Here is a 25,534-nt window from a genome sequence, read left to right as displayed (position 1 = left end):
TGTGAGCAAAAAATCACGTTCATAGCTCTAGCAGGAGGTTCCCGGAGAGCAACCTAGAAGGAAGGTGGCTTACTTACTCACATGCCCTTGCAGCATCATCACAACCTGCTCACCAGATAGTGAGCAAACTGCCCACCGTGGCAGTTAAATAATTGATTGGTCGTTGGGGAAGAGTAACCTGGGTCGCACAAGGCCCACCGCTGGGAGAACCGCTGTACCACTGCGACAGGAGGGGTACAAGGACTCGCAGGGATCGATCAATGTAAAATAGAGAATAGTCGTCTGCATACACGAGAATTAACGTATCACGATATCGCGTCGTGCTCCATAGGCGCAGCTTAATTGCACCCCTTTTATTTTTTTTTACGCGTTATACCGTTAAAGGTCCGGCGGAAGCCCAGCGTCATCGTCACTGGAACTGAAAAATCCTGATTGATCGAGAGGGTACTGGAGTAGAAACACAATTTTGCTGGTGTGAAAAAAAAAAGGTGGTCAGTCGGGATCGAAACCACTGAGGAACATGCGCTCATTGGGATATATAGCGGCCTTGCACGAGTACCTCACACCGCACAGTAGGGGATTACATTAAATGACCACTTAATTAATTAGGGTCACTAATTAGCGTCACTAAATAATATGCACAATTATGTGCAATAACACAACCTTGAATGCAGCAAGTGTGTCGATGTCTGCGAGTCGGTGCGCCAGGAGACCCCCTAGCAACCGTAGGGACCCTTTAACGTTATTGTTACATACCCTTAACGTGAACTTAAGTTTCTCAAAGTTTTTTTTTTTCTTGTGAAGTTAGAATCCTTAATCACATTGAAATTGCCGTCCTTCATTAAATCTAACGAAGCAGTTACCAGCAGTCACGGGAATTGCAGCTGCAGATTGGCTTTCCCGCAGAGAGGATGTCTCGCGTCTACGTCAAAATGCCCAGCTATTGGGGTCGCAAGCATTTCTGGACCTCGGCATGTGAACGATCTTGTCGCGTAGCGCGTTTGATGTCGCCTTTCCTTTTCCAACGGCCGCATTCTCACGGGCTTTGACCTCCTCCTGATGTCAAGCGTCCCAAGTCCTTACCTGCCTCCTGGCTGCATCCACGAATGCATAATGCTGATGTTCGCATTTTCTTGTGACCTCAGCTGCCCATTTATGTAGGTTTTCGCAGACTGGATCCGCGCTTCTGTTCGCAATCTTACGAGCACCGCAAATCTCGTGTGTGCGCAGGGCCTACAGTTCCGTGGCTTATGAAGCAATCACACACCGCGTTTGCAGTCAGGAGGTTAAATATTCTTAGCGCTTCACGCCATCACGTCGAAAGATGCACTAGGCTGTAGCGAAGAAAAATATCGGTGTCACACAGGCCTGCGCAACCCAGTGCGTAGCGCCCTCCCTGCCCTCCTCGCGACCCTCTTTCCTTGCGCAACCCTTCTTACACGCTTTCCCTCACTCTTCTTCGCGTATGTCCAGGAACAGTTGCTATATTGTCATAACAGCAGAGGGTGCGTTAGAAGCTATCACACTAAAACCAAGAGAAGCGCGGAAAAAAAAACGCATACCAAATCTGTTCCTTCACAGTGCTTGCCAGATAGCAGTAAGGAAAAACTACCGCTCGGTTTCATCTCTGAGAAGACTGGTTATCACTGCACGTTGTGGACTGTGCGGCTAAACGGCGTTCCAGAACTCGTCAACAACATGGCTGTCACCATCAAAGGGAAGGTCTACTCGTTCGACCCGTTCTACAACTACCACGATGACAGCGATGAAATCTTACGCAGCCGCTTAGGCGTATACATCGTCCACCCCGTAACGTGAAGGCGGGGTGTGCTGCTGACCGGGTTGCACTCCGAAAGCGGGCCCATTGAAGTTATCGACCAGAGCGTTTTTGCCTACGGCCCCTGCGTCTACATGTGGGGGGCTCCTCGGACATAAGGTCATGGACTGGCTGCATATACCGGTTCGATATCCTCGCTATTACACGGAGCCGCCCAGAGATGCGCGGCCAAGTGCCGACACGGAGCATCTTCTTTTCTGATTGCTTGCTGGGTCAACGGATGTACATTTTTGAAGGCTTGGACCGGGAATACTCGGAACATGTATATTTTATCCACTTGGAGAGCCTGACGTGGCAGCGCGTTCCTACCAGTGAAGGGCACCCCGCTATGCGCTCCTGTCACCCGGTGTCAGCAGTCGGAACCCGCATGTGTGTTTGCGGTGACCAGGTGCTCGACGGAGAAGGCAACGACGAATACGTTACTTCCTTTTATTGGTTGGAAACAACCACATTGATGTGGGTGCGCCCAAGAATGGAAGGTGTGCACCTCACCAGCCGCAAACATCACTGTGCTTTCGTGTATGACAAACAGCTGTACATCTTTGGGGGCCACAACTGACAGCTGGACGCCTGCTGGACGATCTGCTAGGCGCTCGGCCGGCTGCAGCGTGATGGGAGAAAGGGTGTTAATTTTCGGTCGCTTCAGGTCTGCACCCCACCATGCAGGCCGAGAGCACAGAGGCGACGCTTCTGGAGAGGAAGAGGTGCTGACTGACCTGCGCGTGTTGCACTTAGCACTGACACTGAAGAACTTGCGTCTCCTTGCTATCATCGATACAGGTCTTGCTGTAGGAGGATTACCGATAGCTGTTAGAAACGAGATCAACGCTATCTCTTCTGGCTGATGATAGACAGCGTACTTGTGCTGCACCTCTTACAATTCTCACGCCTTCTACAGAGCCGCAGATGGCGGTGAGGCGACGACAGCAGTTATGTCAGTGCCTCTACATAGGTAGGTAACAATGTCGTCGTCGTTTTTTTTTCTTTTTCTGAGAAACACCTTAAAAACCGAGCTTCCGCGGCGGGCAAGCATTGGCCCCCAATAACCTTGGAGCGCCCTGCTCTGCGATTTGCGCTCCACCCTCGACAGCCAGCAGAACCGGGACCAGCAGAATTTCACCTAACAACGCTGAATCTTCCGTCAGGTGGCGCTGCTGGCTCTCGCGGGAAATATGGAATGAAGGCTAGAAGAAAGTAATCTAGGTTATAATCTGTCACACAGATTAGGCGGAAATGTAGTTGAGCAGCGACTCCCGGGTTTAGTGCATGCGGACGATATTGTAGTGTTAGCAGATAGCCAGGAAGATTTACAAACTTTAGGTAATTGTTGTGGAAACGAAGGAGACGCTCTAGGATTCAGTTTTAGCGCAACTAAATCAGGTGTGATGATTTTTAACGATACAACTGATCAGGTGCTTACAGTACAAGGCCACGGAATACCCAAAGTGGCCGAATACAAATACCTCGGGATATGGCTAAACAAAGGGCAGATATACACGGAAAAGCATGAACAGGCTCTTAGGGCAGAAGGACGAAGAGACGCCGGGATAATGAAACATAGGCCATTATGAGGGTACAACAAATATAAGTACTAAGAGGTATTTGGAAAGGAATAATGGTGCCAGGACTTACTTTCGGCAATGCAGTTCTCTGCTTAAGGGCAGAAGTTCAGTCGAGATTAGACGTAAATCAGAGAGCTGTTGGAAGATTAGCACTAGGTGCCCACGGCAAAACCACAAACGAGACAGTACAAGGGGATATGGGCTGGGCATCGTTCGAAGCCCGGGAAGCTAAGAGTAAAATACTATATGGAGAACGCCTGAGGAAATTAGACGATAACATGTGGACAGCTAAGGTATTTAAATATTTACACAGAAAGAGCGTTGACTCACAGTGGCGGAAAAGAACTAGAAAACTACCCAGTAAGTATGCCGGTCATGAGGGCGGAACAAGAAAGAGCATTAAACGACAGGTTAAAACGCGGAAGTTAAAAATTGGATTAATTAAATGGAAAAGAAGCATAGTGTAGAACTATATCGATACTGGAAAAGGCAGATCAGGAAAGAATTTTTCTATGATAACTCAAGAGGCAGTGCCCTGCTTTTTAAAGCTAGGTCAGGGTGTCTTAGAACGCGCAGCTACAAAAAGAAATTTAATGAAGAAGATGACACATGTGCAGTGTGTGGTAGATCTGTGGAAGCAATTGAACACCTCATAATCAGATGTGATGGTATCCACCGGATGTCGATGCAGGCACAGTCACATAACAATGGTCATGTAAATAAACCTGCAGTGGAAGTTAGCAAAAAGCGATTGGAGGATTGGTGGCTGAAAAGCAGAGATGTGGCATAATGTTAGAATTGTAGGAAACCGCACGTAAAGATGATGGCGAGTCTCAATGAGAATTGCCAACACAGTAAACAAAAATAATAATAAGGAAAGAAAAGCTGAGCATGGTGGCAATTGCCACCACCCCGCTTCAAAGGGGGCGCTCCTATCGATTCATCCATCCATCCATCTGATTCGTCGGGGCGAACGAACTTCTTCATGCGCTGCCGCGACGCGGCTCACCAGCTGCGGCCACGACAGTAAACATGCAAGTGCCAAACAAAAAAAAGCTTGGAAGATTAGGGAAAAACTTGCTTTCTCATTTTTTTTGGTTTTGCGTCGCTCAGAGGGAAAAACACCGGCAAAATTTGCACTGGTAGTTACATGCTGAGTCCCACGTCATTACGCACAGGAAAAATTGTTCTAAATGAGCTGTTTGGAAGTGTGCCCAGCAGATGGAGTTGTGCACATGGTGGCAAGGTCTGTGCAATAATTAAACGCTGATTCACTCACATGTCGGCAACTCCGAAATTGCCTTATCTTCTGTTTCGACAACAGATGCCGACAACGGCGCAGGTTTTTCTTATACACGAGCTCTTTAAAGCTGTCATTGAAGGAGCTGAACTCAGTTTTTACGCTATCGCATTAAAATTGAACTTGTTCACACCAATTCCAATTGAACTTCATTGCTACTCTGCTGCAGTGGTTTAAATCTCCCAGTGATTTTTTAGTATTTCTCCATGTTTGTCAAGCGGTACTTCCTTTCTATTGTTCCGGGTGACTTGCTAAATCCTCGTGATATGGCGCTCCAGAGCGCCTTTTTGGGCGCATTTTTTTGGCTCCAAGTGTCCGTGTGCTCTTGCGTTTCTACTGACTAGCCGGACGTATGGAAGTTGACGAAGACGACGATATGCAAAGCACAGCGGGGAATATCGGGGTGAAAAGCTTCGGCGATGGACGAATGGCCTTTTTTTGGGTGCATGTTTTCTGCATTGTAATGATGCATAAGGCATTGTTATACATGGATTACCACATTGTATACTCCGACGACCACTATATAATTTATAATCGAATATCTTTCTCGTGCTGTTTCGGGTTGAACAGCCGAACGATTGATTGTGACGTCAAAAAGTGGTATTAGATCACGTGAGGCATGATAAAAACTCAATATAATTGCTGATTCAACATTCATTGTCTTTCCGGCTGCTGTAGAAGGCTGGCTTTAGCACTGTAAGGAATTAAAACAAAGAAGCCGTGGTTATATCGACGTTTATTCTTGCCTCGTATGACATAAAACCACTCTTCGACCTCAGTGCCATTATTCGGCTGTTGAAACCGAAACCTAAAGAGTATTACAGAAAAATTTGGTTATAAATTATTTAGCGGTCGTAGGCGAATGTACCACATGCTGATTCGTGTACAGTAGCGTCTTCCGTATCACTGTAGAGAAGAAAACATGCCGCCAGAATTAGGTGTTTATACACCTTAACAAGTGGAAAATGAAGCTGATATGTTCGCGCTCCGCATATTCGAAGCCCTCTGTAGATTGAAAGCATGGTGAGTTTTCTAATGCCACTTCCAGCTATGAGGCTTCACACTGACTACAACAGATGCAGTTTACCCAAATTGTGGTTATAATGCTAACGCAAGAAAACGATTTTTCTGACGCAAACGCGCTCTGACGCATCCGTAGACAGGCGCTTCGATTCGGCACCGCGATTTTCAAGTTATTTTCAAGCATCGAAACCCATGAGGACGGATAGATTCGCAATGCTCGACAAGAATTTCGACGTCAATTTCGCGCCATGTTCGCCATCGCATTCGGCATGGTTCCCGCGTGATGTTCGTCTGAACCTGCCGAGAATGAGATCTAAAAATCTGGCAGCGGCTTAGCTCATCTAGGCTAGGATATATTTAGCGAAAGCAGTTTCGTGTACTGACGTTTCGGTAGCGACACGCCGTCGTTGTCGTTCAACAGCTTGGCGGCGTATCTTCGCGAGACGTTCCTCTCGTTCTTCCGGCGTCTCGGCCGCCAGCTAAGCCTTTCGAAGCCTAGTTTTCAGGCTGCCGGCTGGCCTTGTACCCTGCGACGACTTCTGGATCGGAAGACAATTTCACGCACCCTGTACTGCTGCCGTGTCACGAGCGCGGCCGCTCTCCGTCCTCCTTGATGCGCGTCTGAGGAGCCAGCGCATCGCTTCCGGCTTAGATCCCAGCTGCGCGGCGCGACTCTGTGCATGCGCACTGAGCTGGTCGCCATCATAGAGTTTCTTACTATTACCTAGAGGGAAAGCTGGCGGCGCTGCACTTCAGCCACCATGGACGCCCAAAGCATCATGGGGAGGTGAGCTACTTGTTGCGGAACAGTCGTACTTTTTCGGGAACACAGAGTGGCACTACTAAGACGTTTCATCCCGAAAACTCTGTTCGTGTGTGCGCAGACGACTTTCGCTCGAACGCGGTGTGCAAAACCCATAGTAGTGAAAACGCGACGACACACGACACCAATAAAAGGTTTCACTTTTCCGAAATGCCATTAAAAAACCTCTTATAGTATTTAAGCAACAACATCTTTTTTGAAAACATATTTACTTTTAAAAGTGCGCCTGTTAATTACGAAATATTAGTTTTTATAGTGTTCATTACTAGGCCAATAGGAGAGCGAGTCGTCTCTTATTTTGGGCAAACTTTGCACTTAAATGCTTTTCTGCTCGTTTGTTGCAATCATTAGACAAGATATTGAATGTTAGGACATTTGTAGTTATCAAACAGCTTCATTTTTCTATTATTTTTTGGCCAAAAGTTGCAGTTCCGCAGCAAGAGCTCCGCCCCATGATGCTTTGAGCGCCCATGGTGGCTGAAGTGGTCTCGAGGGGTCGCCATGCAAAGTCCCATAGACGGGCTGCCAGCTTTCCCTCTAGGTAATAGTATGAAACTCTATGGTCGCCATGGTAATGGCGCATCCGTAGTAGTGGCCTTTGGCAGGCTCCCCGAAATGCACTTCTGCTAGTCTAGTGTAGCTTTCGCTACAAAAGTGTTTCGTGCCTTAAAGCAGCTTCAAATCATACGCCTAAATATCACTTTTTTATCGAATGTGTGCATTTAATTTAAAATTTGATGAGACGGAAAGTTTAGGAACAAATCAGAGTTCGATTACAGCGCGCACTAAAGCAAATGGCGTCGACCTGGGTTGTGGCAAAAAAGATACACTGCGCTGCCACCACAGGAAAATGAATAGGGCGATGCTGGCCAGGCAGCTCCCGCTTCTTAATTTCTGTGGGCAGCAAGGGTGGCTGAGGCAGGTAGTTACCTGTGGCACGAATACTTTCAGTAGCGGCCGGCTTCACGTGGTACCATGACACGTTTAAGAAAGCTGCTTACCTGTGTTGGAATGGGCAAGCGTTCCCGGCAAGAAAAATTATCTCCTCCATTCATGTTATTGACTATACTGCCGCATGATGCGCTCTGCAGTTCTGCAGCGCAGTCTGCCTCCTTTCGTTTTATTCCATCAAAGAGTTCATACGAACAGTGCAGATGTGGCACAAATTGAATTCCGCATACCCCAGTCCCGAACTCTTGTTAGCTTACCATGACTTTCTATGTCTGCCAAGAAAAGCTTTGTAAATTAGGATTCGGATGTTAGGTAGTTCACCTTTCGCAACAGATCATCTTTATTGTGAGGCCATTTAGAAATTTCAAGGTTTTACGCCAGTAATTCTCCCCAAGGTTATGATGCGTTAGCTTTGAAACTCCTTTTCTGCAGAAAATTCGGCGTCGGTGTTGAGCGATAAAGCAGGTGTCCCACATGTAACCTAGGTCACGCGACTTATAAAAATAACGTTTATTTCGCCACCATGCAGTACATGATGGAGCGGTGGCCATAGTAAAAGCTGTCTTCTGACACCTTGACCACGCCGCGGGCCCCCGGCCTTAACAATTGGCGGCACACAGTGGTGGCTAACAATATCAGACAATACAATGCCTACATTAGACAAATATACGCCGCTTAGGCACAATTACATAATAACATATAAAACAAAACAAATCTCAAAGAAACAGACAAAAGCAATACTGGCTTGAAACATTGTTCAGCGCAAAAGATGAACACAGAGAAAAGGAAACGACACACATGGAGCTTCCTTTTCTCTGTGTTCGTCTTTCAAGCTGAACCAAGCTTCAACTATGTCCTACCAACTAGCTCAGAACGAAGTTTTTTAAAGTAAAATACTGGCTGTTACACTATTTTCAGTGAAAGTAAAAAAAAAATAGAGCCAACGTCATGCGACATCATAACGACCAGCTGGCCGCGGCAGCTAGGTGGCAGTAAAATTATTCATTGGTTGCGAGAGGTCTCCCCGGAAGAGCAATCAGGGAAAGGGGAGGCGACTTCCATATACACAATTCTTCAGCATATGCACACGCCAGCGCCAGTTCCATCCATAGCGTCTGCAGGGACGCCAACTGTAGCGTCGTATCGCTGTCACGAAAGCGGTATCCAGGAGAAAAAGCTTCATCCCCGAGCGGGATTGAAACCACTGCCCGCGAAAAAGAACAGCTTCGTGTCACGGTTCCTCAGACAATTCGGCTACAGCCGCAGTCTTATAACGGGGTACGTGTGTGCGCAGAACTCATTCAGTGTTAAACATAAGTAAACTAAGTCGCGGATGCGGCGCAGTAGGTGAAACCGAAACTAACCGGAGTTTCTCATCCCTGACCAGGTTCTTACAAGCCCCATCGGTTGCTGTGTTTGAAACAGCCGCCTGTCGGAGCAGTGGCACATCCCTGCAAGCTATGAATGTAAAGTAGAGAATTGCTATGTCTGGGACGTGATACGCAGGGGACCCCAAACGGCCGAAGGCACCCCTTAACACTACAGCATCATACTCTTAATGTGGTACTTAAGTGTGCCCACAGGTTTCACCCTCCGTCTGATCTTCTTAACTTCCACATAGGCACGGTCCGCTTCAACCTTCTCAGCCCTCTCTGTGAATGCTGCAGTCATAGTTGACTCTTCTTTTACCTCTAATAAATACACACCACATTGACCGGGCAGGTGTTGAACAGGCTGTTCTACCTTGTCCATCAAAAATGGAATAAATATCTCGTTAATTTCGGCTCTCCCAACAAGCTTGCTGCCGGTCAGAGCACAAAATGTTAAGTTGGGCTTCTTGTGCAAACTAGGAAAATTATTTCGCCCCTCGTAGCTTATAACATATGTTTGGCATTTCCAATTTTTTCCTCTTCCCATCTAAAGCGTTAAATGCGAAATTTTTCTTGGCGATTCCGGGGCTAAGGTAAGATCAATAATCACATAATCACATTCGCAGCTTGGGAAAAACAGTATTGTTCAGAAGCACCTCGTTACAAAGAAAAAACACATCGAAATATTACATAGAGGAGATGTATTCACAAACACAGCAACTCAGGAACCAGCGGTTAGAAATATGCAGCAGCAGCAAGCACAGGAACGATGATGTGCACAGAATTTTAAAGCAGCAGCTTACTCTGAAATCGTGCCAACCTGCAAGACTTCGGGGCTGGGATTAAACGCGTTGCCGCTCGTATCACCACCACCGTTGAGCTAATGTCATATATGTACACGTTATTACATATTGCACACTCAAGAAGCGCAGTGCCATGCGTTGCCACTGTTAACACTGCGCGCTAGCAGCGCGGCTGATTTCATTCCATAGGACAGCACATGCAGAGCGTCCTGACATGGCGCGGCTACCGGGCGACGACAAAACAGATCTTGAAGCCTGTCTTCTCGATGCATGCAAAGGCTTACTGTTGTTCCACCACTGGAGGGGCACTTCTGCACGCCTAAAGAAACGCCGTAGGGTAGTACAGGATAAGTTCCAGCCGCCTGTATGCCTACAGCACCTCGCGACGCTAAAATACATTGAAGTTAGCCAACGCACCGCCACAAGTGGTTCTGTCCAAGGCGCTCGATCACGCTGACGTGCAACACCCCGGCGATTAAGATTGTCCTGATTTGATGGCGTTTATCTCGTTTATGATCAATTCTGGTAATTCGCTGATATCCAGATCTGCATCGATGACAGCAAGCATACACAAGTTCTGCAGCGTCGGTGCTAAGTGCAACACGTGCAGGCCCGTCATCTCCCCTTGTTCCTCAGAAATGTCCTCGATATTCGCTTCCTCCTCAAAGCTGGGTAGAGGCCCGAAGCCACCGAAGACCAACACCCTCTCTCCAAGCACACAGCAGCCGGGCGAGTGCCTCGCAGACGGGCCGGATCCACTTGGCGTCACTTTGGTCCAGCACGACTTTTCAACGTCGTATTTGTGCATATCTGCAAAGTAGGTGTACAGCATTTCGTTGTAGCCACCGAAGATATAGAGCTCTCTACTGTACACGAACGCAGAGTGACCTTCGCGCCCCTCCGGGGCCAAGCCTTGCACTTGTGGGCGCACCCATGTCGCAGTGGTCGTTTCCAGATAGTATAAGCAATTGTCATAATGGTCGTCGGCCCATGAGCCTCCTAGGTTGCCACCCCAAACGTACATGCGGGTTCCGATGGCGGTCGCTGTGTGGAAGTAGCGCCCGAGGGGGGCCTCTCCGCTGGTCGGGACACGATGCCACTCTAGGGTCTCGAGGTCCAAAAAACGTACAAAGTTCGATGAATCTCCATGCAATCCACCAAAAATGTACATCCGGTGACCAAGCACGCACGCCGAGTGGTTGATACTCACTCTCAGTACTTCGCCCCTTACTTCCGGATGGCTCCATGTCATGGCATCGGTATCGAAGCGGTAGAGGCCGGCAATCTTTGGGCTGATGTGCTGTCCGCCCCACATGTAGACGCAGTGGCCGTAAGCTACAATGCTGCGGCCCATGATGTTAATGGGCTGATCTTCGGGAAGTGACCGAGTCTGTATCTTATCCCACCGGTACGAGACGGGGTCTAAGGCGTACACGTCGACGAGGTAGCCTGAGATTTCATCACTGCTCGGGTAGCAGATGTCAAAAGAGTCGAACGAGTAAACCTTCCCTTCGATGGTGACCGACGTTCTGTTGAGGAGTTCTGGAATACGGTTGAGCCGCGCCGTCCACATCGTTCGATGGCAACCAGTTCCTGCAAAAGGTGAATCGGGCCTACTTTCTTTTCAGATAAGGACCACGCACTGAAATCAAACCTGGTGGGCGTTATTCGCTTTTCTTCGTCCTTTGTTTCGCAGAGCGAGCTGCTGCTGCGCCGCCTGCCGGAATCACTGCGTGGTCGGTTTTTTCATAGCTGCACGCACAGAACAGAGGAGGAAGACGTGATAGAAGGTTGTCGTCCGAAATGGTACGAGGCGGGGGGATATGCGCTGTACAGTGCGCGGCATGCGCTCGCATGCATGCCCATGCGAGCGCCAGACTTTTTGTCTTTCCCTTTAAATCTCTAAAGAAAGGTAAAGCAGCGCAAAACACTAGTTGAAGGAAGAAAATGACACACAACGCGCTGACTATCTACTCAAGTTTAATCCGCCAGGAGCGAAATATCTTTGTTTATAATGTTGTGCCAATTTGCCCAAGCTTCTGCCTTTACCTTTGTTGAGGGCACCGTTCGTTGTGACGGCGCTACACACCAGAAGTAATTGGCCGTAAGAATAATAAACCCCTCGTCTTATTGCTTCGCATGCCACAGATATTGCGGGCCATGTACACGCTGAAGGCCTGCAGGAGGACGGAAATTGTCGAGCGGAGGCGGAGAGTCCCCGAAGATCTAGCTCGACGTGCGTAACAGGCCAGAAGAAAATACGAGCATCGAAGCCAAGCTTTGAGTGTATATCGTGAGTCTATATTGAGCGTACATCCTGATCATTTCGTATTTACTAATTGATTGACCGCTGCGCGGAGCCTATCACATCTGTCCTCAAGAAGTCACGTGAGCGCAGAGCTCGAAGCTCGAAGTCTACTTTTCCTCTGCTTGCGGCATTTGCAGAAACACAAGGAGCAGACGTGTCTGTGCAAATGACACGCCGTCTGCAAAAACACCGCCTTTGGAAAAAGGCATCCACGAATGCTGTCCACGAGAAAAGCAACCAGCTGGGGAAACTGAGCGCTACTGTTTCAGTTTTCAGTCAAGAACAACTACAAGCACTAAGCACCGAGGCAGCGGAGAAGCGCATGAGAAGTTTGTGTCGGTGCCAATTGCAGCGGGCTGGACGCTTGAATGGTGTAGTCGGGTGTGTTACTAAACATCAGTGTTATGTTTGCGTACACAACACCTTTAAAAATTACTTGTGAAACGTAATTAAATCACATTACCAATTACTATCCTAACATCGCGCGAATGCAAGTTATTGCTGGTTCCAAAAATAATGAAAATACAATAAATACTTCTGAAAAATGACTAATTACTTCAAATTTACTTGCGAAGCTTAATGTAACATAGAATAACGGAAAGTTGTGCTAGTTGGATTGAACTATACATGAGTGCGTTAAACAACGAAGACAAGGGAGAATAGGATAATACAGACGCTATCTTTCAACTGAGGGTTTATTCACGCGAAAAAGGAAATATATGCAAACAGGAATAAGGGGAAAAGAATCAAAGACAAGCTCATACAAGACTATCTAATACTGGAAATTTGTTCTCTTGTAGTGCCATAGAGGGAGTGCGGATGGACGTGCCGCCTGTCCAGTCCGCCTGCCTTCTCCTCTTCTCCCTTGTCTTCGTTTTTTAGAGCTACAATATAAATCTTAATGTGAAGCTTAACACATTAACAGAAAAACTACAAATAATGTTTACTACATTCCAATCGGAGCGAATGCACGGACTTGTGCTGCGTAGAAGACGACGGTGAGCAGGCAGTGCCGCGGGACTGAGGAGATAGAAGTTGATAAAGACGACGCTCTACAAAGCACAGCGCGAGATTGTGGTGCAGTTTAACACGAGGCGTGTTGGCTGCGGCGATAGCCCAGTGGTCTCGCTGAGCGGCCCTTAAAGGAGATCGGTTCGCGCAGCCACTTGCGGGACTCCCAGTCATAGATATTTGATTCAATTTCTTTTCCATGGTTTGACCTCTAACTCAACTGAAGGTCAAATTTGCACGGTCCGCTGTTGAAGCCCGAGGTCCCATTGTGAAGCTTTCGCTTCAAAAAACCCAAGACTGGATTAGCGATCCTCCCTTTCCCTTTGCACAGCCAAGCATAAGTTCCTGAACTCGCGTCGTTGTTAACTTCTCTCGGATGACGTGTCCATATTTGGTTTGCTTGCGCAAGGGTGGCTACTGGTGTATGTATGCGTGGTTTTAGGGAGAATAAAGCAGTTGTCAATGTAGCGGCTGTCATTGTGTTTCTCTCTTCTTCGTGGATTGTCTAGTGTTAGCGCTCTTCGTTCACCACACGAACTGTTCACAATCATATGTTTGTCATAGCCATCAAAGCACAGTTTCCGTATTCTTGTCATTGACATTTTCCACATTGCAGTTTACGCGCCTAACATTACTCTAATTAGTATCTCAGTCATTGGCCTGTCTCTAGTTGAATTCTCTAATACCAAATTACCAAGCTTCAAATTAAGCCAGTACCACACAGGTATCACTGCATCATAAACTTAAGAACTTTAACACATGCGCCTACCTTAAATTCACATTGCAAGTCCTCTTTGCAATCATTATCATTGCAGACACACACGCGTGACGTCACGTGTCACGTGGATTTTTCGACGCAACGCTGCTGGAAGGACGCCTCATTTTCTGCTGAACGGTAGCCTCAACTCGGTCTGGTTTAAAATAATCGCTAACGGAGGTGACAGTTTCGTAAGAGTGTCTGATACCATGTGATTTCCCTATATACTCTAGGCTCAGAGCCTTGAAGATGTGTGAGCATGGCAGCATTGCCAAGATGAGGACTACAAATCCGTTCCTTTTCTTCACTCAGGTTCTGCTGGGACTGCTGCCTGCATGTTTGGACCAGTCAACGACATTCGATACCACGCTATCGCAAGTATCGCACACTCCGGCTGCTCAACTGGGCATCATCTTAATCCTGCAAAATCGAGCGTCATTCTACGAGCAAGAAAACAGCGTCACGGGTGCCACAGTGATTTCATCAGTGGAACCACCAGGTGCAACGACAACAGCGACATCAACCAGTATAAAGACAGTTCCCGAAGAAAGAATCGTCAGTGGCCATGGCAGCATTGCCAAGATGAGGGCTGCAAATACGTTCCTTTTCTTCACTCAGGTGAGCAAACGCTGCGGAAAATGTTTGCGTAGCAATAATGTGTGTCTGCTTTTGCTGCCATGCCCACAGACTTTGCTTCAAGTGATTACTGACATATGCGTCTCACTGCGGCTTTTGTTGTTACTGGGCGGTGACATTGAGTCGAACCCCGGTCCGGATCTATCTGAGCAATCGACTGCATTTATTCACCACAGGGTGTGTGATTAGTTTGCAGATTTTGTAGTCGGCTAAAGAAATTGACAAAAGACGAATTGCTGCTGTTGGCAGCGGAACTTGGTTTAGAAGTAAACCAACGTACGCGGAATCCAGAGATTCGCCATAAAATTCAAGAGGGGGAGTTTGAAGAGGACGAGATAACGGAGGCTTGGGAAAAGATATGCCAAATGCAGAAGGAAAATGAACGGAAAAGAATAGAAGAGCAACGGGTAGCGGCAGAGCAAGAGAAGCGGGAAATAGAGGAACAGGAGCGGGAGTTGAAAAGATTGCAGCTTGAAGTTGAGATGCTACGAGAAGCAGTAAAGAATGAAGGATGTGCAACTTCGACAAAAGTGGAGAGTGAGAAGGCTGACGAGCGAGAAAGGCAGAAAGAGAAAGAAAAGAAACAGGCGGAGTTGGAAGCGGAGAGAGAGAACAAAAAGATTGAGCTTGAAAACGAGAAGGCAAGGCTCGAACGCGCAAGGTTAGAACGCGGTGAAAGTGCCGTCACACCTCAGGGAGGTAATGTTAAGATGACGAACTTGCTTCAGCCGTTCAAAGTAGGCGATGACATTGTTCTCTACCTCGTCAATTTCGAAAGGATGTGCGAGAGACAGTCCATTAGCCGCGACATATGGCCAGAAAAGTTGATGGCGTTGTTCCCGGGACAAGCTTCACAAGTTGTGGCTCGCTTGAGTTCTAGTGAAGCGGGTAACTATGATCTGGTGAAATCAAGCCTGCTCGCGAAGTACATGATCTCAACAGAAGAGTTCAGGAGGAGATTTCGGACATCCAGAAAAAAGCAGAATGAAAGTTTTCTGGAATTTGCGTGCACTTTAAACGACAACCTGACGCAGTGGGTAAAAGGCTCAAAGGCAGGAGACGATTTCAAAAAGCTTAAAGGAAAGGAACACCAGACCGCGGCCGAGTTGGATAAGCGTGACGTCACGAGAAAGAAGTTTGTTCGGGCGTCCAAGCGGCGTGGGCGTGAAAAAGTAGATGCGCCTCAATCTATAAGTTCCGAAAGTGAAACGGAGGGTAGCCTTGAGAAGTGTGCACAAAACAGTGCAGAACGGTCCCACCGCAGGGCGGATGGCAAAGATGAGCTAGGCGAGCTCAAAGGCAGTCAAGCAGACGCGCAAACGCAAAAGGACAATCCTCAGAGGTACGAGTCGCATAACCCAGAGGCAGTGAAACGTCCGGAGGTCATTTGCCTGGAGTTAGTGCGTAGCTGCAACGCCAGCGAGATAGTTACTCGTCAACCCGGAGAGAAGTGTACCCTTAGTGAGTGTGGGACGTTCACCCGGAAAAGAGGACGTCGAAAGCTATTACAGCAAGTTTGTGGCGCCAGGCTACAGGAAAAGGCACAGGGAACTCATTTGCGTCTGCCGTGTCAGCAGACGGGTCAGAAGAGGATTAGTGCAGCCGGCTCAAAGTGTGAAGGGGGGACAGGCAATCCTATTGCTCGCAGACCATTGTTGTATAATAGGGTTCGGCACTGCACGCGCTACCGAGGCGTTCACAGTGTGTCGGCAGGGCACAGAAACGAAGACAGTGGTCAAGGAATGTCCAACGCTAGGGGTGACTTCATTCGTCGCGATTCCGCAGCTGAAGTGGTCAGGCGGACGCGACCCCGAAGGGCACGGCTGAAATGTTAATCCGTGAGCACAAATGAGAGGTTACTTGTGCTTATCGTTTTCTTATGTGACCACATTGAAATGCAATGTTGCGCGTCGTTTTTGTTGTGTGTTTTGCCATGTTTTGACGGGAGCCAAATACTTGTTTACCAAAAACAGGCAGGGAGAGTTTTCCTGGAAAATCGGCGTCTGGCAGTCGTTCGTCGCTTGTGCACCGTCAGCCAGGGAGTTCCGCGAACGTGTGTGTGTGTGTGTGCGCGCGCGCGCGCAAAGTGAGCGCATGCATTTGCCATGTTGGTGTCCGGAGCGCCTTCTCCCGACCCTGCATCTGCGGACGCAGCCTCGGCGAAGGACTTCATCGGGGGGGGGGGGGGGGGGTTGTTACGTTGCAAGACACTGCTGGCCTGTGGGCCAGAGATCCGGAAACTGTTTGTGCTGTGTCGCGTTCCGACCCATACTCGACGTCGCAGAGTGACGGCCTCGTCGCGGACGCGGGTCTCATGTTCGGCGTTCGAAAACGCGAACGTAAAAGCCGAGGGACGCGAACACGGGGACTCGGCGTTCGAGAACACGACCGTCAGCGCCTAGGGACGCTTCCTCCCGTGAACGCGCTGCTTGGTCTCGTGGGCACGACGTTCGAGGGAGAGAGTGAACGCACGGGAGTCAACGAGGGGAGTCTTCCTCCAGCAGCCGAAGAGTGCAGCTGCTCGGGGAGCCAGCCTGTACCTTCCAAGGGCCTGGGGCCCTCTATTTTTTTTCTTGGGGGGGGAGGGGGGGGGGGGGGTTATGAAGGCACTTCCGAGCTGCGCCGATCGAACTGGACGGTTGTGTTTTTTTCAGTTCCTGCCTGGCTGATCGTGGGCTCGCGCATCGGGGTGCGAGCTCTTGGTGCTCCTCCCTGCCCGGGCCTATTGTTTTCGATTTTTCGCAGTCCTCAGCATCTGCGGACGCCTGGCCTCGGTCGTGGCGCCTTATCTGCGGTCGTCCGCCTGATTTTCGGGCGTTTGTTGCGCAGCGGGACTTAGCCGTGCTCGGTGGTGCGGACCGGCGCCCTGTGCTGCCTCAGCCCTGCTGTGGTGGTTGGGTGGCGGGTTCCCTTGGCCGGCTGAGATGGCGGACGCGGAGATTCTTTTGTCGGGGCCTCGGACCGGGCCGCGCTTGCCGTCGGCGCATGTCATCTGTTCCGATGGATTGACCGCGGGCAGTTCGGGGTCCACCCATTGTGCCGGTTCTCTCGGGGAGCACATCTGCATTATCGGTGGCCGGGGGCGCGATCCTGGGTGGACTGCGGTCGCCCGACCTGACGGCCTGTGAGCCCCCGGGCTCGGCCGGGGCCTCCTGCTGTACGGGGGAGTCTTCTCGGAGCGGGACTCGGACTTCGGGCGTGGCGGCGCTCTCTGGGACGGTTGCTATGGATGCTGCAGTTTCTGACGATGAGGGGCACCCGTTGCCCTCTCTGCATATTGCGATGAACATCCAGCAGAGGATTGTGCGGATGGCCAATGATCCCTCAAATAAGCTCGCGGCCAATGCGAGGCCAGAGCTTATCAACAACGTGGTCACTCTAGGAAAGCACTGCGCGGACTTCCGCTCCTTGGCTGCTCATGCCAGGGCTCGTGCGGAGGTCCTTCAGGAGATGTGGGCTGCAAGCCAGGGAGAGAACGTGGTCTTGCGTGAGCGCTTGGCACGGGCCGAGGCCCGCCTCGAGCTGTCGTCCCGGGCTCCTGTTCCGACATTTGCGGACGTCGTGCGCGGCCGAGCGTCTTCTTCTGCGGTGCTGGATGCCGCGGAGCTGCAGTCGTCTGCGGCTGTACATCACCAGTCACAGCAAGTCCCCCATCATGTGGCGTTTTTGACACCCTTAGCAGAGTCGCGGATCGCGCCGGACGCTCTGGTGAAATCGCTTAAATATAACATTAATCCGGATGAGGCGGGCATCGGCCCGGTTACTTTGCGGCCCACTGCGACGGGCGTAACAGTCTTGACGCAGGACAGGGCTAGTATTGAGAATTTGCGTAGTGCAGTGTAGGCCAATGCGTGCACTCGCGCGGTCATGTCTGTGTGGGTGGCCGAGCTCCGCAGGCCGCATGTTAGGATCTTTGGAGTTGATCCTGATGTTGCGGATGCGGCTGTTGTTGAGCATCTTAATGCAAAGAACCCGGGACTCGACCTTGATCCGCGCGATACCAAGCGCCGCTACACCTTCAAGCAGCGTGATGGCGCCAAACCCCATGTTTTTGCGGTCGCCCCGGACGCCTTCAAACGTCTTATTGAGAGGGGGCGCGTTTCTATCGGTTGGTCCTCTGCGTACGTAGCAGAGGACTTACATGTGCCCATGTGCACGTTTTGTGCAGCCTACGGGCATTCGCGCCGCGGCTGTAGGCAGTCGGCCCATCCTGAGCGGGCTGCCTGCACAAAATGTGCGGGCAATCATGTTGCAGAGTCATGCGCAGTTCGCGCGGGTGATGCGGCTGTGGCCTGTGCTGAGTGTCGCAGTACGGGTCGTCAGAGTCCACCGCATACACCAGGGGCGCGGTCTTGTCCCATCCTTATGGAGCGGGTGGCGAGGCTGCGCTCTAGAAAAGACTATGGCGCGGGCTGAAACGAGAATTTTAGCGCCGAGTGGGCGTTAAGCCGCGTAATTTCTTTCCTTCTAAGTCGCGGTCGGCGTTGCGCTTTAGGGCGGCCGCGCTTCGGCCGCGACGCGATAGTGCTTCTTTTTCTTTTCTGTCTTTGTCTTTCCCTTTATAAAAATGGTCTATAGACTTTTTATAGACTTTTTATAGACTCTATAGACATCCTATAGACTTTTACTTTTGTCTATAGAGAGTCTATAGACAATCTATAGACTAAAGTCTATAGCTGTCTCAATTTCCTTTTGTCTATAGACTGTCTATAGACTCTCTATAGACTAAAGTCTATAGCAGCCTCAATTTCTTTAGTCTATAGATGGTCTACAGATTCTCTATAGACTTAAGTCTATAAACACCTCAATTTCCTTTCGTCTATAGATGGTCTATGACAGTCTGTAGACTAAAGTCTATAGCTGGCTCAATTTCATTTTGTCTATAGACGGTCTATAGACTATCTATAGACTAAGGTCTATAGCTGTCTCAGTTTACTGTTGTCTATCGACTCTCTATAGACTAAAGTATATAATTGCTTCAATTTCCTTTCGTCTATAGGCGGTCTATAGACTCGATATAGACTACGGTCTATAGCTGGCTCAATTTACTTTTGTCTATAGACGGTCTATAGGCTATCAATAGACTAAGGTCTATAGCTGTCTCAATTTCCTTTCGTCTATAGACGGTCTATAGACTCTATATAGACTAAGGTCTATAGCTGCCACAATTTCCTTTTGTCTATAGACGGTCTATAGACTCTGTAGACCAAGGTCTATAGTTGCCTCAATTTATTTTTGTCTATAGACGTTCTATAGACTAAAGTCTCTAGCTGGCTCAATTTTCTTTCGTGTATAGGTGGTCTATAGACTTTCTATTGACTAAGGTCTATAGCCTCAATTTGCTTTCGTCTGTAGACGGTTTATAGACTCTCTATAGACTACGGTCAATAGCTGCTTCAATTTCCTTTCGTCTATAGACGGTCTATAGACTCTCTATAGAATACAGTCTACAACTACCTCAATTTTCTTTCGTCTATGCACTGTACACTATCGATAGTCTGCTGTCTATAGACCAGTCTATAACAATCCTAATTTTATCTAACAATGTTCGATACACTGACTTTCGACTAAGTATAGAACAATGTCAATTTTTTTTGCACTGCATGCTGCGGGGACCTGCATCTGGTGACCGCAACTATGTCGGGAGTCCTCCACCTCCTTCACTATTATGGAAATTGAAAAAGTATTGCGTGAGGACATTACAACACCCTCCTGTATATATTCAGGAGCCTTGACAAGCTCCTTTTCGTTATATCGTGACGTATATTGTCAATTCAATTAAATATTTATTGCTAGCAAGTAAGACGCGGAAAGGCAGCCGTTCTTGAAGTAAGGGCGCCGCAAACTGTACTACATCGAATGAAAACGCTGTCCCTTAGAGTAATCGCTCGACACAATTCCATTCCATCTTTCGATCGTTACTGTCCAACGCGCTGAAATCAGAAACATTTCACCAACGCTTCTACATTTCTCTTTAATATGTCCTGAAAATAAAGGGGGAAAGACGGGTGTGAGAATTCAAGGAAGCGTCCATCCCTTAGAAACACCTCGGAATAGTCCTCTGTGCGATTAACATCTCCCATTTATACCTTTGCAGTTTGTATTCGCGTGAATAAGTGCACCGACGCAACAATCACAAAGCCAGTATTTCTTCGTTCCTATCCTTGCACCTGTTGCTTCGGAGCCGATGACACCCTGATGTCGAGCATATCAGTTTTCTAAACACGAACACACGCAAGAAAGACGTTATGCTATGCAACATTATAATTATTATTTGAGAATTGTACCACATACTATTCGGTGGGAGATGCGGCACGTATACGGTGAAGCAGTTAGATTTCGGTCCTGTTTTCACGAAAACAATAAGGTTTTTAGAGGGTATGCGAAGAATTTACGCTTATAAACCAGTTGCCTTCTGTGGTGTTGGATATCAGATCAAGCTGCACACGGCAAGAGTGCGAGCGATAAAGATACAACCATGAAATGGGTTTCTGTTTCACGTTTTACCGTTTTACCGCGACACGGTGGAAAATCATTCGGGCTGCAAACAACCCTGTGCGTGGCTGCATCGGTGGCGTCGGCGTTTTTTTCGCGGATTACGTTTTCTTCAAAATCCAGCTTCATCGTCCGCTTACGGTAAGTCTATACGTTTATATTTTATTCATTTGGTCTCCTAAACCACTATTAGCAGAGCTGTGTATGCAGAACAGATTATGTGCGCAGTGACAAACGTCCTATCTTCGTTTCTAAGGCGGAAGCCATCGGGTTCTCGACTAATGCCGCTTATCTCTGTGCCGCTGTCTTTACTAACGCGCGGAAAGGCAGTCTGTGCGATGCCCTTGATGATAAGCCGCTCCTCGCGAGCTGTCTGCTAGAGTTTTCGTGTTTCAAGGTAGATGCGCGGCCAGAAATGTCGTTTAGCCTGTGAATGACGGCCGAAATGGAACTGTGCGTTAGTTAGCGCCGTGTGAGCTCAATTTACTTTGCACCTCCGAAAACGTACTTACATACACTCTCGTTCTGTGGTGGATTACATTTATTTTCTAATCTTTGTGTTATCGCCTGTCTGGACCTTGGAGTGCTGTTCTTTTTGAGGTGTGCATTTCCTTGCTACGTATGGACGCTCGCTCGGTGCGCGTCGTGGACGCCGACGTTTCAGAAAAGGTGTCTTGTAATGCTACAGACTGGAGCGCGAGACGTTTGTCAAAGTTCCAGTCAAGCGGCGCTGGAGGAATGCTTATAGTGTGATGGTATAAAATTCATTGCCGGCGCGAATGGCCGGCGTGCTCAAACACCGCGAAGAACCCACGAGCTCCATCCCGTCTCCCCTTCGTTGCACACTTACGGATTTATTTATTATTTATTTATTTATTTATTGATACTGCAGGCCAATGAACTGGCCCTAGCAGGAGGGGCAATACAGTAAAAAGTGTGACAATGCAAAACAACAACAAACACTAACGAAAAATAATGCTGGATGTAGCAGTGTTACTCAATGAATACATTCTGGCACCAGCACAATAACTAAGAAAACATGAAGAGTGGCACATGTGAAATAACAAACAGGCGGGCAATTTTTACTCAAAACAACAGAACTGTTACTGGGAAAAAAAAAAGGCATGACAGAGTGAAGGAGTTAGGAAAACAACAGATTGTGAACACTTTTGTTTCAGTTAGTTTATGGAAGAAAGATGTTTTTCTAGCTCTTCTGCAAAGTTTTGTGACTGCAATACCTCGACAGGTATAGAATTCCATTCATGAATAGTACGCGGAAAGAAACTATTCATATGGGACTTTGTTTTAGAAAATATTGGCGTAAGTGAAAGGTTATGTCTGTGTCTTGTCTGGCGTGAACTTAGAGGTTTTACGCAATGAGGCCGCTGAAGTGCGCTTTTTCCATTTATAATGTTATGTAAAAATTGGAGACGACTTATCTTCCGCCTGTTTTCCAGCGTACTGATTTTATTTGCAAGCATTATTAAAGACGGAGAATCCTCTCTTTTATATTTACTGAAGATGAATCTGATAGCCTTCCTTTGAACACGCTCTAAATTCATTATATTCTTTTTAGTATGAGGATCCCATACAACTGCTGCATACTCCAGTTTGGAACGGACAAATGTGTTGTATGCTAACATTTTGGTATTTGCAGGTGCATTTCTAAGTTTCCTTTTCAAGAACCACAACTTGCGCAATGCTGCTGAACATGTAATGGAAATATGGTTTGACCAAGAGAGTTTACTATTGAATGTGACACCCAAATACTTGTATTTTTCAACCTCAGATATTATTGTGTTGTTAAGTACATAAGAAAATACACTAGGTTCTTTTTTCCGTGTGACTCGCAGCAAAACTGTTTTGTTTACATTGATTTCCATGCACCAAAGTTCACACCAATCACGGATAGCATTAACTGATTCCTGTCGGCGGTGGCACGTTGTGCAGGAAACTAACTGCTTCCTATGCTGCTTTGTGCCTCATAGGTTTCACGCAACTGCACCAGCGAACTGTGCAAGAAGAAGACACGTGCGGGAGAGCGTCTTATCGACAACGCCTACGAGAGCTGCCAGCCACAGATGCAGTTGTGACGTCACCTGCTGCCCGGGCTACATAAGGATCCCCTCATCGGATCTGCCATCCAGTCGGCGGTGGCACGTTGTGCAGGAAACTAACTGCTTCCTATGCTGCTTTGTGCCTCATAGGTGAGTGCACCTGCATTGAGGTGTTTACCTATACAAGACCAAACTTTCCATTATTTGCCACTGCCGACTGAGTGTCTTGTGATTTGTATTGACGATGTCGACTGCTACTGCTGATGTCATGAAAGCCATTGAAGATTTCAAACGTGAAATGCGTGTCGAAATACGCTCAATGAACCAGAGCATAACTTTTTGCTCTGACGCTGCTGATGACTTCAAAAATGCTCTATCAGAACTGAAAACTCTGACTGCCGAGGTCAAGAGGACAAAGGAGGAATGTGCTGTCTTAAGGCAGGAAAACAAGGACCTAACAGAGAGGCTAACTAAAGCTGAAGGGAGAATTGCTGAACTGGAGCAATACAGCCGGTCGAACAATGTGGAGATAAAGGGCTTGCCACTCACAGCTAAAGACCGAGCTGCTGAGGTAGCCTTGCAAATCGCACAGTCCACCAGCATTCCGCTTGACCTGGCAGACATTGACATCGCGCATAGCGTTAAAACCAAAAACAGCAATGACATTAACCTAGTTGTGAGATTCACGACCCGTACGAAGAGAAACCATTTTCTTGAGGCAGCAAAAAAGGCAACCCTATCAACTACTGACATTGGTTTTACTGGTCCCTCTCAACGGATTTATGTCAATGAACATTTGACTCCTGACAACAAACGCCTTCTTGGTGCCGCAATTGCAAGAAAAAAGGAAACGTCTTGGAAGTACGTCTGGACAAAAAACGGCAGCATACTCGCACGCAGAACAGATACTTCTGATATCATTCGGATAAGCAGTCAAGCCGATCTGCTAAAAATGACGTAATGCGGCGTCATTACTCATCATACAGGAGTTGTTCTTCCTTTCTTGCCTCTGGAAAATGGATCGAGCACTACACCTCTTTACACACCCTCACAATTTAATAAATATGTTGGCTTAGATAAAAATAAGCAATTCATGTTAATTCATTTCAACATGCAATCAGCTGTGAACAAAGTTGATGAACTGACTCATTTTTTGGCAAGCTTAACGGTATCGTTTGATGTCATCTGTTTAACGGAAACATGGTATTGTCACGACACTGATGTGCTGCGAATACCGGGGTATAACTCTTTTTATGTTAACCGCACCACGAAACGTGGGGGAGGCGTTGCGCTACTTGTGAAAAACAAGTACACTTGTGAACTCTTATCTGATCATTGCTTCTGCAATAGTGAAATCGAAATGCTCACCGTGAAGTCTGCCTGCCAAACTTTTTCTGTTCTTTACCGGCCCCCCCAGGGCAACTTAGCAACGTTTTTTGACCACCTCGAGCGTGAATTATTCTTTTTTAACACAGAAACCTTTTTTTCCTTTATAGCGGGAGATTTCAACATAGATATAAGCACAGTCAGCTCAGCACAGCAAAAACTTTTAACACTTCTAGAAGTGACTGGTTTCCACAACGCTATCAGTAGTCCAACACGCATCACTCCTACCTGTTCTTCCACGCTAGACCTTATCGTAACAAATAATCATAATGCACTCTCTTCAGGCCGTATCGCACTTGATATCAGTGATCACTTACCTGTTTTCTTGCGCCTAGACAAACAAATCCATACGAAGGCAAATGCACAGGCTCGGCGGCAACTTATTTCGCAAGAAAGGCTTGAGCAATTTAGGAGCCGCATTGCTTTAGTCGACTGGGATCCCGTATACAGAGAAAACACAGCTGAGGGCGCTTATCGCAAATTCCTTGAAATGTTTCTTTTATTGTACAATGACTGCTTCCCTGTGGTTGATATAACGCCTTGCAAGAATGCTCGTAAACCCTGGATGAGCCGTCGCCTTACACGACTTGTAAAAAAGAAACACAAGATGTTTGCACAATTTATTAAAACTAGGGACGTGGACGTATTATCCAGGTATAAATCATTGCGCAATCGTTTAAATAAAGAAATTAGGATAGCTAAGGTCACTTACTATAACAACTTGTTTGATAACCAGCTCCCTAGCAACCCCAAAGAAAAATGGAGGCGCTTAAACTTGCTCTTAAATAGAAACACACATGGCAGGAAGATAACAAGTTTAATAATCGATGGTACAGAAACTTCTGGATCACACCTCGCAAACACATTTAATAAATTCTTCTCCGAAGTAGGTACTAGCCAATTTAATGCTGGCATCTCCAATTTTTTAGGCGGCAAGTTAAAAGCATCTCTATTCTTCGGGCCAACGGACGAAGCTGAAGTTTTCACAATATGCAGAAAGTTAAAAGATACGTGTAGTCTTGATGCACACAGTATACAAAGCCGACCAGTTAAATATATTCTTGACATAATTACGCCATGTCTAACCTATATATATAATACCGCACTCATGACCGCTCAATTCCCTTCTGACATGCAGCTAGCCAGGGTAGCCGTGATATATAAAAAAGGCGATGCAAACAAATTGGGGAACTATAGACCAGTGTCTATACTTCC

The sequence above is a fragment of the Amblyomma mixtum genome, chromosome 7 (genome assembly GCF_055824585.1).
Source record: "Amblyomma mixtum isolate Tamu chromosome 7, ASM5582458v1, whole genome shotgun sequence".
Taxonomy (NCBI): Eukaryota; Metazoa; Arthropoda; class Arachnida; order Ixodida; family Ixodidae; genus Amblyomma; species Amblyomma mixtum.
This window is presented reverse-complemented; position numbering follows the sequence as displayed.